This window comes from Nothobranchius furzeri, chromosome 5 (genome assembly GCF_043380555.1).
Source record: "Nothobranchius furzeri strain GRZ-AD chromosome 5, NfurGRZ-RIMD1, whole genome shotgun sequence".
Lineage (NCBI taxonomy): Eukaryota > Metazoa > Chordata > Actinopteri > Cyprinodontiformes > Nothobranchiidae > Nothobranchius > Nothobranchius furzeri.
Window position 1 is genome coordinate 404,789 of NC_091745.1, and position 14,406 is coordinate 419,194.

The window sequence follows — 14,406 nt, forward strand, 5'->3', positions numbered from 1 at the left end:
ATCTTGGCTTGTAGCACAGAACAGGAAGCGTAATTTGGAAACATAGGATGTCCAAGGAAGGTCCCGCCTTTCTTGCCTCTGATTGGCTGGAAGCGCTCTCCAACGATTGGCTATAGAGAGTCTAAGTCACTCTCATCTACTTCCGGACCAAATGATCGCCGGAAGCATTTCATTTTTTTATTGATAGATTCAGCAACAATACAGAAACATTGCTCTGTGAGTATTCATGCCATACATGGCCGTTAAGGCACAATGATCATGTTACATAAAACAAATGCAAACAACACAAACACAAATAAAAAAATAAGAGAATTTTTTTTTTTTTTTTTTTTTTTTTACCTGTCCTGTCTGGCTGTGGAGCAAGCAGAATTGATGTCTGAATGCTGGTGACAAGCCTTACAGATTTATTCTCAGGTGGAGCATCAAAGCGTTTGCTTTTAATGTCACACCTGATACTTAAAACTTTATTGTTATTGTTGTTGAATGCTTTGTAATTCCGACCAGACACGGAGACAGAGGTGAAAGAGAGAGGAAAAGAAAAGGTGTGGAGAGAGAGAGAGAGGGGGGGGGGGGGGGTCCACAAAAACAAACAATAATAAACAAGAGTCTGCTTCTAGACCTGCAGAAAAAAGACAAAAAAAAAACAAAGGGACACAAAAAAAGGGACACAACAACAATACAACAAGATCTACCTATCACTGCGTCAACTTGATGAAAAGAAAATATATATATATATATATAATCAACATTGCTTAACTGAAGAATCACGATAATAAATCACAGTGCATTAAGTGCCCACCATAGTCTTAAGACCTGTGTTTAATGTGCCCAAGCCCATACTTTTGAGAGCACCATGTGAGCACCTGTGTGTGGACACGCGCTTGTTTATGTAAGGTTTCTCTATAGGAGCGCCCAACAGAGAGTGTGAGGGACCACAGATCTGCCCCCCAAAGATGCGCAGGAGACGGGGGGAGCTCCAAGTCCCAGAGATCCAGGCGCTGCCCCAGAACACAGGAACCCCAAGGAGACTGCAACCAGGAAGGCCCCCGCCCCCCTCGAGAGGCACAGAGGATCGCCCCGCGGGGCCACAACCAGCAGCCGGCAGAGTCCCCGGAGATATCAGCGGCAAGCCCACAGGCCCGCCCGCAGCCTCCCACCCCCTAGCCGGCCGAGCCCGGGACCCAGCGACCCGGGACCCAGGGGCGACCACCCCCGCCGGGGACCCAGCAGAGCCCAGGGAAAAAATTTCTTGATGGGTTTGCTTATAAAAGAAAAAATTTGAGGAAATTTATCTACAATACAATAGAACCTATCAGTGAAATTTGGCAAGTTTGACAGGAAGTTTTCCAACTGAAAATGAACACATTAACAACTAATTTTGACCCACCATATTACTAAAAATATATTTTGGGAAAGTATGCCACAGAGAATTTTGATTTTTTTTTAAAGAGACCATTTAATCCAGTTAATTTTTATTACCTGGTTGAAAACTGAATAAGTCAGAACATTCAGACCTCCTTCGGCAAGAGTATTTGAGAGAATTGATTTCTTGATTTTATGGCTTTTCGACTTCCACAGAAATTTAAACAGACTTATCAAGTGATGATAAAATATGTGACACTGTAGATAATCCTTCAGCTTTGCTCAGAAGCACTCTACCAAATATAATAAAATCCCTAGCTAACCACCCCTTAAACTTTTTTTAATTGTTTCCTTAACCAAGGAAAATTTGTTAACCATGTTGGTATGGTCTTTTGCTTTTTGAACATCCAGGTAAGTCAGTGTTTTTCATTGGAATACCAGAAATTACAGTATCAGGTTAATTGGCTAAGGGAAGTGTGCGGCCAAAGTTTCTCCAAACGAAACCCATCCACCACAGGTGGATTTCACATTTCTTCAAATTTCAGTTCAAACCTGATACACTAGAAATTTTTGATATGATCAATAAAACCTTTGGAATCTGCTAACATTTTAACAAAAATAGTTGAGTCATCAGCGAATTGTGAAATTTTGAGTTCTTTATCACATTCATTATTTGCTTCAAAAGAAGACTGTGTAATCAAATAATTTAAGATTTGGCCTACAAGTAAACATATGTATGAGGAGGCTGGGCAACCTTGTCATACACCTTTTTAATGAAGGGATAAGATGTGCCATATAATAGTTTAATATAGCTATTATTACCTTTATATAGTGTACTAAAGCTTTAATTAAAAAAAACTACCAAAATTAAAGTACAATAAAGAATAAAAAATAAATGAGTGACTAACTGCATCAAAAGCTTTTTTACAGTCTTTACAGTCTAAAAAGAGAATGGCAGGGTCACCAGATCCTTGAAATCTATTAAATCCTTTACTAGTCTGATGTTATCAGAAATATTCTGACTGGGCATTAAGCCATTTTAGGTTTCATTGAATGCAATAATTCTTCATTGTTAAAAGATCCCGAGTAAACTGAGTGAAGAAACTCTGCAATATCTTGTAAAAATGAATGATAAAATTGTGTGGTCAGGCCATCATTTCCAGGAGATTTGTTCATCTTGAGATGTTTAATGCCCCAATGGGCAGTGTTTCATCACAGTCTTGTTTCACCATCTACTTTCCTTACATTTTGAAGCAACTGTAAGACCTCACAAATATCTGCACATTCGTCTTGTATGTATAATTCTTTATAGAAATTTGACACATATTTTGAAATTACTGAAGAATCTCTGGATATGGAATCATTAATCTTAAATTTAGATATTGTCTTCCATTCTGCATTTCCTTTTTCCATATTAATAAAATATTTGCAATTTTTTCTCCTTCTTCTTCTATCCACTTCAGTCTAGACCAGGGATTCCGCGCGAGCTGCCGCTAGGGGGTGCGCGAGGTGAAAAGTGTAATGGCTGCGGAGCTCAGGGAAGTCTGTCACATGTCACCATTAGCGTAGCCAGAAACTAATTTGTGGGTGCGCCTAAGAAAAAGTAAGTGGGCCCAATAAATGTGATTTAAAACAAGTATATTTTTGCGTGTGTGCGTGCTCCGCATGTGCCCTAGCTTCATAATAACAATGCGCCGAGCTTCAGCGCTCTGGCCTGCGCACGCCGATATGTTCCGTATTTGATCATTTTTAACGGTGTTGGAGGAATCTGAAGGTGGTGAGTCATTCTGGCAGATTGTAATTAACACCTGTCTCATGCAGGTGTTCTGACATTGTAAACCTCACACACAGAACATTGTGGATGCAACTAAATAAATCAAGAAATGATTCCCATTCAGGCTTTAACAGAGCGCTGAAGATCCGAAGTTCAGAGTGCGTCTGTCAGAGGTCAGACGCGTTCCAGCGGAACCACGGCTCACGGGTGCACAAGTGAGCACATCTGGGCTGGGCAGAAGGAATTTTACAACATTGGTTTAAATAGCGCCGATAACAAGACGTGGTGACTGGAGCGGCTCATGGAGCTGTGCCGCATGCGCGCGCACACACACACACACACACACACACTCACACACACACACACAGATTCAATAAGCACGCACGCTGCGCAAACTTCGGCGTGCCGTCAGACTGAAGACAGAAATGAGCGCTGCCTCCTCCGTGATAAAAACTTTTAAGAGGTTTTATAACATTTTTCATTCCAGGTCAAATTAAGCTATTAGCTTCTATTTTGGGATGATGTATTAAAGTCGGGTCCGCTCCAGCCAGTGACTCCGAACCTGACTACAACTCCTTACTGCAGCATTTGTTATTCCAGTCCGCGTGGCAGCGGATCGCAGATTCAGCCACACCATAAAACAGCAAAAAGTCGGTCTGAGGCAAAAGTGAACCTCATGGCTTTATCTTTTCCATCTTGTCCCCTATAGACATTTGATTACGCACAAGTAGGTGACCAGTTCAGGTTTACGCAGAGCAGAAGGAAGGAGAGAGCTCTGGCCGCAGGTTAAACGTTCCTACTTTAAGAAAACCGTTAAATTGCATTTTTTATGTGCTACCTGGGCACTCTAAATATTTATTTAAAATCAAATCAAAGGAAATTGTAATGGTATCGAATGTTTATTAATTACTATTTAAAAAATGAAAGTGATGGGGAAAAAGGTCGATCATATTTTTTTAACCCTGTCTGTTTAGCTTGACGTCTGATTATATATATATATATATATATATATATATATATATATATATATATATATATATATATATACATATATATATATATATATATACAGTTGTGGTCAGAAGTTTACATACACTTGTAAAAAATATAATATAATGGTTCTACTGAGTGTCCCGTTATTTCTAAAACTCTGATTTTTCTCTGATAGAGTGATTGGAACAGATACTTCTTTGTCACAAAAAACATTCATGAAGTTCGGTTCTTTAATGTCTTTATTATGGGTTAACAGAGAAAAGTGATCACATTTGCTGGGTCACAAATATACATACAGCAACATGATCTAGCAATTTTGGTGACTTAGAAACGTGTCAGTGAAGTGAGCTTCATAGCATGGCCTCTTAACTTCTTGTGAGTGATTATGAGTGACTACAGCGGGTGACTTCTCTTAGGCCAGGTAAATAGGGCTCATTGGATACAAACGCCCACAAACGCTACAATGGAAAAGTCAAAGGAGCTCAGCATGGATCTGAAAAAGCAAATTATTGACTTGAACAAGTCAGGAAAGTCACTTGGGGCCATTTCAAAGCAGCTGCAGGTCCCAAGAGCAACAGTGCAAACAATTGTTTGTAAGTATAAGGTGCATGGCACTGTTTCATCACTGCCAAGATCAGGACGAAAACGCAAGCTATCACCTGCTGCTGAGAGAAAATTGGTCAGGAGGGTAAAGAGTGAACCAAGAATCACCAAAAAGCAGATCTGCCAAGAATTAGAAGCTGCTGGAACACAGGTGTCATTGTCCACAGTCAAACGTGTTTTGCATCTCCATGGACTGAGAGGCTGCCGTGCAAGAAGGAAGCCCTTGCTCCAAAAGCGGCACCTTAAGGCTCGACTGAAGTTTGCTGCTGTTCACATGGACAAAGATAAGACCTTCTGGAGGAAAGTTCTGTGGTCAGACGAAACAAAAATCGAGCTTTTTGGCCACAATGCCCAGCAATATGTTTGGAGGAGAAAAGGCGAGGCCTTTAACCCCAAGAACACCATGCCTACAGTCAAGCATGGTGGTGGGAATATTATGCTGTGGGGCTGTTTTGCTGCCAATGGAACTGGTGCTTTACAGAGAGTAAATGGGATAATGAAGAAGGAGGATTACCTTCACATTCTTCAACATAACCTAAAATCATCAGCACGAAGGTTGGGTCTTGGGCGCAGTTGGGTGTTCCAACAGGACAATGACCCCAAACACATCAAAAGTGGTAAAGGAATGGCTAAATCGGGCTAGAATAAGGGTTTTAGAATGGCCTTCCCAAAGTCCTGACTTAAACCCCATTGAAAACATGTGGACAGTGCTGAAGAAACAAGTCCATGTCAGAAAGCCATCAAATTTAACTGAACTTCACCAATTCTGTCAAGAGGAGTGGTCAAAGATTCAACCAGAAGCTTGCCAGAAGCTTGTGGATGGCTACCAAAAGTGTCTAATTGAAGTGAAAATGGCTAAGGGACATGTAACCAAATATTAGCACTGCTGTATGTATATTTGTGACCCAGCAAATGTGATCACTTTTCTCTGTTAACCCATAATAAAGACATTAAAGAACCAAACTTCATGAATGTTTTTTGTGACAAAGAAGTATCTGTTCCAATCACTCTATCAGAGAAAAATCTGAGTTTTAGAAATAATGGGACACTCAGTAGAGCCATTATATTATATTTTTTACAAGTGTATGTAAACTTCTGACCACAACTGTATATATATATATATATATATATATATATATATATATATATATATATATATATATATATATATATATATATAGCCATGCCCTGATGTGGGGGCTGGGGGGTGCGTCGACTTGGTCGGGACATAGAAGGGGGTGCGCGGCTAAATAAGTTTGGGAACCGCTGGTCTAGACCATACAAATGCACCATGTACTGTATTTATCTATTCCTCTAGCTCTATTTGGTATTTTTGTAGCTATGTTATAGAATCTCCATCATCAGAGAAATGATTAGTGATGTCTGAAATACTTTTAATTAGGTTGTCCATTTTTCCCTTTTCCTTTGATTCAATATTTTACTAAATTGTATTGTAAGTTGGCTGCGCAGTGGCGCAGCGGTTAGAGCTGTTGCCTTGTAGCCAGAAGGTCCTGGGTTTGCTTCCCAGCCTGGGATCTTTCTGTATGGAGTTTGCATGTTCTCCCTGTGCATGCGTGGGTTCTCTCCGGGTTCTCCGGCTTCCTCCCACAGTCCAAAAACATGACTGTTAGGTTAATTGGTCTGTCTAAATTGTCCTTAGGTGTGAGTGTGTGTGTGTGCATGATTGTCCTGTGTGTCTCTGTGTTGCCCTGCGATGGACTGGCTCTCTGTCCAGGGTGTACCCCACCTGATTGCCCATTGACCACTGGAGATAGGCACCAGCACCCCCCCCCCCCCCCCCCACCCCACACACACACACACACACACACCCACACACACCCGCGACCCTTTTACATTACCCAGTTTGTCTACCTGCCTGATTCCTCCCCAGCGTGTGGATCCTCACCTCCGTTCCACTCACCGGCACGTCGTGACAGAATGAACCAACCCAGTAAAGGATCCAGCGGGGAGGTTCTTCCTTGGGAGTGTTTGCTCCAGTTTTTAACCGCAGATCACTGGCCGGCTTCTCCTCCTCTGGTCTCTTCTCGCCGCAGACGCCGTCGCCGAACCCTGGCTGCGACGATCCCCTCCGCCCTCCCGGAGCTAGATGTGAGGTTGGACCAGGAGATGCAGCTAGACCGCTCCTGCTACGTGGGCACCAGACTGGCTGTGTGCTCCCCCGGAGCTTGCCCACAATGTTGGGAAGGATGCCGGGCCCCACCGTCACCCCTGGTCCTGGGACGGAGCCGCGAGCTCGCCGCAGCTCCGGCTCGCCGCGCCATCTTGGACCCGCCCTCAGTCAGACCAGCAGTCCCGTCTCCAGTCCAATCAGCGCCTCCGTCATCTGCAGGCGGAGGAACCACACCTACAGCCCAGCTGACTGAGCTCGCCGGCCTCCAGTCGGAGCTTGGCCGGATCCGTCAGCTCGTCAACCTCCAGGAGTTGCAGCTGGACTCCCTATCCTCCCGGAATCACCAGGAGAAGGTTCCGGTCCAGTCTGCAGCTCCCTCATCTCTTGGCCAAAGGATCGAGCCCACAGTCCACCCAGCAGAGCTCGCCGGTCTCTGAGCTGAGCTGGCCCAATTCCATCAGAGCCTCAGTCTCCAGGAGCTCCAGCTGGACAATCTATCCTCCCTACTCTCCCAGTTTCCGGCACCACCAGTTCAGTCAGCTCCAGCCCCAGCGGTGGTCCCGGAGGTCGCACCGCTTCCAGTTCCAGTGGTGGTCCCGGAGGTCGCACCGCATCCTGTTCCAGCGGTGGTCCCGGAGGTCGCACCGCATCCTGTTCCAGCGGTGGTCCCGTCCATCACAGACACATAGTTAGCTCTACACCAAAGACAAATGACTAAGATAAAAATAAGAAAACACTTATACATGAAGACAAAGGACTGTTCTCATATATAATATGTACCAGCAATAAAACAGGCTTAAAACAGTCTATAAGTAATCAAAATCACATTGATCAGAAACTATTGATTGCAATGAATTATTGAAAGTAGATAATGGAATGTAGGAAGTGAGCTTCAGTGATTTTTGCAGCTCATTCCAGTCGTTGGGAGCAGCAAACTGGAATGAGGAGCGGCCAAATGAGGTGCAAGCTTTGAGAATAACCATAGAGATTACATTACTGGAACGTAAATTCCGTTGGTTGTTGGAAGTGATGAGTAATGAGCGAAGAAATGATGGTTCTGCCGATGATTGTTTTGTATATAAAATGATACCAGTGAAACAACCAGTGGGAATGGTGTGATGGCCAGGTAACAAGCGAGTGCAGATCACAATGATGAGGTGTGCCTGTTTGAGAACGTAGAAGTCCACTGGAGGAGAGCGGAAGAATACAGAGGGATTTGGAGTTGTTTTTATATTTGGACATGTCTCATCTGATTGCTCTGTAACGTGAATGTTTCATCTCCACAGCCTGGAGTTCTACTGTTGTAGAGTTGCTAATCCTTACAGTTAGCTTCTGCTAGCCGAGACATTTTCTGCGATTTCCTGGATGCTAAATCAACAGCCTTCCCCGTCATGAGTCAAGATGGGTGAGTCCATTAATGCTAAGTGATGGCGTGATGTAGATTTGCCAGGATTTTCAAATCCCAGAGTTTCACAGACATCAAGCAACTAGTCACCCCGTGGACTGGCGCTGCCTATTAGAGCTGCTGTAGTGGCTGGCCGCCATCTTGGATGGGTCTCCATTTGCCCCCAGTGCATCTATGGCGCAATCCCAATACTCGCTGTACTCCCTGTGGTCTTCAGCAAAGTGCGCTTGGAGAAAGTGCGCAGTAAGGGTTTCGAGTGCGTGGTACACAAGTGTGCAAATATTTGCAGAATCAAGACCGGGACTATTGCATATTCGACCGCAAAGCATGCCGGGATGCTGGTCTTGTATTAACAACTTTCAAACAACCAATTATTTGAAAAAATTTACATTCATTGCTGCTTTGTTTAAAGGTTTCAGAGCATCAACTTATCGTCCTAAAATAAACTATCAATACTTTCACTGGACAACACATGTTTTGACAAAAGGCACTTGAGCCTTTTCTCCCACAGCAATGGATTGTGGGTAATACCCTTCACTCAAGTTTGCATCAATGCGGACTTGAAGTTTGGATCAAGGGTGCAAAAGGGGCGTGATCAACTTCTGCACTTGAGAATCAGGACACCCTACTCACTTGCACCCCCTAGTTGGGAGCATGCAGTTGATTGGTACACAAATGCAGAAATGTGAGTGTTGGGATTGGGTCTACTTATACTGAGAAAGGTGTTAACCCAGCTAAAAAAGACACTATGCTTTTTCACAAAACTAGACATAGTTATGGCATGAAAGGTGATTTATTATAATTAAATAAATTAAAATACAAAGTCCCATCAGGTAAGCTAGGAAAGTCAGCAGTAATCCCACATGATCGGTTTTCAATAGTATGTCGCTTGTTGCCATTGTAGGCTGTACAAAACGGGCATAGTTGCTCACCCTCCATTGACCCCAGTTGGGTTTAGAGATTGAGGAACACATCCAACATCGCAGCAACACTGTTACGCTTTCCTGCGCCCAGTGGGGCGTCTACATATTCATGTCTATGGTTTCACTGCCGATATTCTGTTGGAAGCTAATGCAGAAGATGGAGGTAGAAGACAATTTGCTAAAGAATGGCCGATTATAATCAGAAATGAGTAAATGTTTTATGTGTAAGTACGTATTTTTTAAATGCATCTTGTGTTTTTATATTTTGTGTGTGTATGTTGATCTAGCTCTGTGTGTGCATTTTACATGTTTCAGAGTGCAGCACTCTTAGGCTACATTTACTATTGGTATTAATGTAGCCTAGAAACTTTGACAGTGCGCGTGTGTGTGTGCGTGTGTGTGTGTGTGTGTGTGTGTGTGTGTGTGTGTGTGTGTGTGTGTGTGTGAGACCAATGGTATGAACCAGTTGTTTCTGCCAGTTGAATCTCTTGGAACCCGCTCCAATTCTGCAGCTGTATCCTAGCAGTTTCTTCCGACATGGGTACGTAACGTAAATAATCATGTTTTTCGGGGGTCGTACAGCTCCTTGTGTTTCTCAACTTCCATAATTAATTTAAAGTCATCCATCTTAACTGCTTGCCTCAGACTTTCTGCCTCTCTGTCCTGTTTGCTCCGGTGAAAAGACACCCAAAACCACACCCCCCTTCACGTGGTCACACGCGCACAAGTTCGATGTGTGTGTATGTGTGTGCATGTTCGTGTGGTTTTTCTGCAGTGTCTGATTACGAACACATTTGACTATTGCGGAATTTTATTTTGAAATGCTTTATTTTGTTAACTTTACCGGCAGGCCTCTTATGTCTACGTTGGACTTCCTGCCAGAATTTACGCGATTCTTAAGACTATAATTTTTTTTACGTGTTTCTCAAAAAATCCCACATAATTTCTGAAAGGGGGAAAGCTCCTTATTGCTCCTTTAAGCAATGCTGTTTCTTGCCGTCCAACACTTTATCAATAATTTCTGCAAATGTAGTATCGCATCATCCAGGACATGCTGCGTATGAATTTTGGTATTGATATTCATATGTTTTAACTTTTCCTGTGATTTTTATTCAGCCCGTTGGAGTACAAGTAAATTCCTTCCAACACAATACATAAAAAACCATGGAAAAGCTGGCATCGCCTAAATTTAAAGGCATGGTGAAGACAGTAAAAGTAAAAAAAAAATGTAAAGACAAACAGCCTAGTGAACTAGATCAAATTCTTGCCTTGCAAACCCATAGATGATGTGATAGGTCCACAATGGGGGGGGGGGGGGGGCAATCACAGTGCTCTATGCGCTTTGTAGGCTACTCAGGGCCCCCTTTTTGTCTAGTGGGCGGGATGATGCAACAGAGTTGAACAAGATGGCGACAGCTCATTTGAAATAGCTTTTACATCGTTTTTGGACTATTTGGACTTAGGCTTTATAAGAATCAGGAGTAGATAGATGTATTTAAGTCCTTTATTTAGAAAAAATTATGCAAATTTTGATTTCTTCAACAGCGGACTGCCTCATTTACCAACATCCATTGCGGTTGGTATGTCACGTTGTTCGTTGTCCAGTAGCGTGCAAAGATCGTTTGAAAGACAACGGTAGAACCCGTCCCATGACCGAGAGCCGTCAATGGAGCGTTGGTGGACTAAATAATATGTTTATTTAGTCTGGCTTGCCAGGCTGAGACATACATGGGAGATATGTAAATTTCAGCTTCACTTCAGTTCTTTAACAGCTTCAGCATTATTTTCAGGAATAAGCATTCAAACAGCATTTATGCAAGAAATGCATTTAATCTAGTTAGTGTTACAAACAATGCATCAAAAATGGGATGGGACACTGGTAGACATAGGAAGTGATGTGGGTGGAGCCTAGCTTTAAAGGTACGGTAGACAAGTTAGCAAGTAGGTGGATTTGAATTAGCATTCAAACAGCTTTTCTGCAGGGACTGTGATAAATCTAGTTTTCCGTAGTTTTGAGCAAACATAACATGAAATGAAAATATCTAATTTGCTAAAGGCTAGTTCAAGTGTACCTGTTGGGTTTTGTGCTAATATGTGAAACAGAACAATAAAAATACATCACTGAGATGTTCCCTTAATGATGAAAAGTAAAACCTTCATCTATTCTTTGTTTCTGTCAGCTTCTACATGAATCCCAGTGCCTCAGGAGACAGCATACACAGCACCAGTCCTCAGCCTACAGCTCAGCTGAAATGAAAACCCCAGACCTAATCTCTTTCTCTGAGGAGGAGCTGAAGGAGGCTTCAAATAGTCCACCTGGAACACAGAAGAGGTAAAAATAACAAAAGCTACATTTGTCAAATGTTCCTGGACTCCTGCAAAAACCTTATCCAAAGTCCTCTGTGTGTTCAGTCAGGTTCCAGAGCCGGTCCAGTCCGACCCCCTGGGTGTCCTGGGGCACCAGAGCGCAGGTAAGCAGCAGAAGTGCAGCGGCACTTTGCTGATGCGCATCTACAGTGTTGGAGGTCTGCTGCAGAGCTTGGATTACTCCCAGAGACCGGGTCACGGCATCTCCACCACCAGCCTGCCCTGTAGCCTGCAGGAGATGTCGGTCAGTACTCCCCACCAAGAGCAGACTTTTACCTGCACTAGGTTGGGTTTGATTGGTGGAATTTATTGTTTTTTTTCAAGATGGCATCGGACAAAAGCGTCCAAATCCCAAGCCTGTTTTTGTGCCGTACCTGAGCCCCCTAGTCCTGTGCAAAGAGCTGGAAACCCTGTTGGAGAACGAGGGGAATCAGGTGACCTCTCACAGTCTGCTCAGTGTGTCCCAGACTGATACCATGTTTCCAACACCTCTGTTCTGTCTGATCAGGTCATCTACACACACAAGTTCTTCAGCCAGCATCCCATTATTTTCTGGAACCTGGTGTTGTATTTCCGCTGCCTGGACCTTCCCACCCACCTGTCGGGCCTCATTCTGAACTCTGAACACTGCAACAATGGAGTACAGGTTAAACAGCATGTTGCTTTGTTCCCTTATTCCTTCAGCCTGAGTCGCATAAAATCTGCAGATCAGTGTTGGTGTTCAGCATGAATGTGTTTTTGCAGCTTCCCCTGGCATCCCTGTCTCAAGACAGTGAACATGTTTACACAAAGCTGCTGTGGGACAACATCAACCTGCACCAGGAACCCGGAGAACCTCTGTACCTGCTCTGGAGAACCTTCTGTGTGACGGGAAGCTTCATGTTGTAGAAAGAGAGCACCACCACTAGAGGGCACTAGAACATTCCACATGTCATAGCCGAAATGTTTATTATTTTGGATGGAGTGGCCAGAAGTCATTAGATACTGCTGCTTTTTGTGTTGTAGTGGAGAAGAAGGGGACTTTGGCTCTAACGGACCACCAGGAGATCCGAACCCTCCTGAACACCATCGTCCGTAACATCCAGACGAACGACGTCTACGGCCCCATCAACCTGCTGGTACGAGAGATCAAATGGCAGCCAGATAGAGTCAAATGACAGAGGTCAGCCTTGTCTGCTCTGACGTTGGTTTGTTGTGTTTATAAGCAGAACATTTTTGATGTTTGTTTGCTTTCTCAGGAGTATATATAGACATCCTCTTCCTGTCACTGGCAGCCTTGGGACCGGAGACCATCGACGTGGGTGAGTTAGTCAGAGTTGACTAATCAACAGCACCGACATTATTATTTTTTTCTGACCTTTCCTCCACCCTCTCTCTGCGTCTGCAGAGGCCTTCGACCGTGAGTACCGCCAGGCGTACGACGAACTGAGCTCGGAGCAGCTCAAGTCTCTGCAGCGCATCGATTGCCCTCCCACCTCCAATATCCAGTGGTGCCTTAAATGTTTTAGACCCCCAGTCATCTGAGCCCCTCGGATCTCAAGAACGTTTTAGAAAATCCCTCCAGTCGCTGAACATGGTACTCATGTCTTTGAAGCTGCGGCTCCCCTGCTTCTCTCCTGTTGTATGTATTTTCGCTCTTCTCAGAAAGCGGTGATGTTTTGGGTCTCATTGAGCCATATTTCACAACCATAACCGAACAGAATGTCCACGAGTGGATTTACTAACCGTCTCCAGATCAGATACAGAGCAGAGAAAACCGACTGCTTTTGTGCTCCTTCTGTAAATATACTTTTTTCTACATAGTTTCCATTTGAGTGAAGCCTGAAACCTTAGGTGCAGGGCCGAATTACCATCGCAGGGCCCCTGGGCACAATGTGCATCCTCAAATCGGTGACAAACATAAGTCCTTTAAGGCAGCTCATCAAGAGCTGATTTACTCCAGCTGGGCCTGGTAGGATCCATGGAGTGTCACTCTCCATGGTGCTGAACATGCTGAGTGTCGGCTGGAGCGCTGCTCTCCAGGGTGCTGATCCACTGGGCATAGACAGAACGAGCTTTAAAGAGACCATGGGGCCACTGACCCTTCTCAGGATGGGACAGCAAAACCCAGGGCTCATAACAAAGCTAAGCATTCTAGCTTTCCGTACGGATGAGTGGCAGCGATGTCTCATTCCGCGAGCATGTATTATCCCAGCATTTGAACACGAGAGCCACGTTATTCTGTTTAGCTGAAGAGGTTTATTTTCTTCTTGATTTAAACCAAATTGAAGGCTTAGTAGCCAACCAGCTAGCTAACGTTAAGCATGCAGACTTTTCCGTCCACTCTCCTCGGTTCTCTGTTTCAAGTTACCCACGTTCTGTTTTGAGTGTATGTGTGTGTGCATGGATATAATGCATGTCTAAAAATAACATACAGACTTAGTTGGCTTTGATGTAGTCATGCTGTGGGTTTCTGAATACATGTGACTAAGTTCATTACAGTGACAGGCGGCTAAATCTGCTAACTGTTGAGATGAATCCAAATTATTTTTTTTTTCATTTTCAATTTCTTGATAAAATTATTAGAAATTTTAAATTCTGATTTAATAGAAATGTTTACAATACTAATCTAAATTCCTTTTGTGATGCATTCACAGTTTGACTATTAACATTGATTTACTTCTTGTGTTCTTCAATGTGTCTTTCATTTTTATTTTCCTTATCGGATACATACAAATTCATACATATTTCCATTACTTTGATTACCGTTGATTACTTTATCACAAATTTTTTATGCTTTCAATTTCAACTTTTTGTCAGTTATGAGCCACTGATTACTTTGCTTTTCCATTTTGGATTTCATTAATTG